Genomic DNA, 1,390 nt, shown 5'->3' on the forward strand with positions numbered 1-1,390 from the left:
TCACATTAACAAATTTTAGCACTGGTCCTCTTCCTTTAAACCTGGCTTTGTCTAACTCCTTGTATAAACCCTCTTCAAACATACTTTTATAAGGAGTACTTGCTGGACTTCCTATTGGCTCAGACATGGCATCCCAGCTTGCCTACTTTTTTAAACACTGCCCTTTCTAATTTGTAATGTAAAAGAATAAGTAGCAAGTGAGTCTTTTTTTGCCCAGTTTGTATTAAGAGAAATACTAGAGAAACAAGTATGTCTCTTCCCAAAGCTACTGACATCTTTTTTGCTAGAAAGCGCGCACAACTTCAATTTGTAAATGCTTTAGCTCATGATACACTAGGAAGGGAACAAATGTTTAGAACGGATGAAAAGATATTTATTTCAAACATTCTCACTCTTCACCTGTTTGTGTCCCATCTTGTGTGGTTTGCTAGCAAATAATAGATGTAGCACTTGTGAAAACATACTTCTCTGTGATACGTGCAAAAGAAACCAGAGGGTGGGTCTTGTGGTGAAAAATCAGATTTAGTCCAGTCTTGACTGCCACAAAAAAGAGAGAATATTTTGGGAGCCACAGTATAATCTGTTCCTCAGGGGCTTTTGCGGGGAAATCCTGGTTCCTCTTTAATAGCTACAGTATCCCAAAGCAGAAGTCAAGAATTTTAGGACTAAATGCCTGTTGATCAGAAGTATGGTGTTCTTAAAGTGACCTATGTTTCAGGGATGATCTTTACCAGGAGGTAAAGAGCTAGCACCACCTAGCTCCAGCTGCTTCAGTTCTTATCACACTGATATTCTAGCTGTCTAGCCCTTCCAGTCTTTTCCCTTTTCTATGAACAAGTTCTTCCATTTTGACAATCACTTTTTCCCCCCATTCTTACTTCAAGGTTTTACCAGTAGATTATACATTAAATCTCCTTCAATTAATCCTAAAGAATATATTTTCTATGATGTGCATTGAAATAAGAATTATAGAGTCACTTGGATACAACAAGGTAATTAGAGCTGACAGGACATCAGTTGATCACTTAAAATTAAACCTTGAGTAATTTGTACAACCCACTTGAAGTGTACATGTCTTGCTTTAATTTAAAAAGGCACATACTGTATCTTGTGAAATTTTAACACATAGTAACTATCCCAGTGAATCAAAATGTGCAATTATTGAGGACACTTAATTTGAAGTATTACCAATATCTTTTTTTGTATGACCTTTTTCAATAGAGTGAGGGGTCCTAGTTAATGTATCTTTGTTTCATTACTAGTTATTTCTGTACCCTGCACTGTTAGAAGAACTAGATGAATCTGTTCCTTGCTCCCTCTGGTCTCTCTGATTTTTTTTTTTTTTTTTTTAATTTTTGAATAAATGTATAATAAAATATTTTTTGATTTT

This window comes from Gavialis gangeticus, unplaced genomic scaffold, assembly GCF_001723915.1.
Source record: "Gavialis gangeticus isolate Ggan-Ray unplaced genomic scaffold, GavGan_comp1, whole genome shotgun sequence".
NCBI lineage: Eukaryota > Metazoa > Chordata > Crocodylia > Gavialidae > Gavialis > Gavialis gangeticus.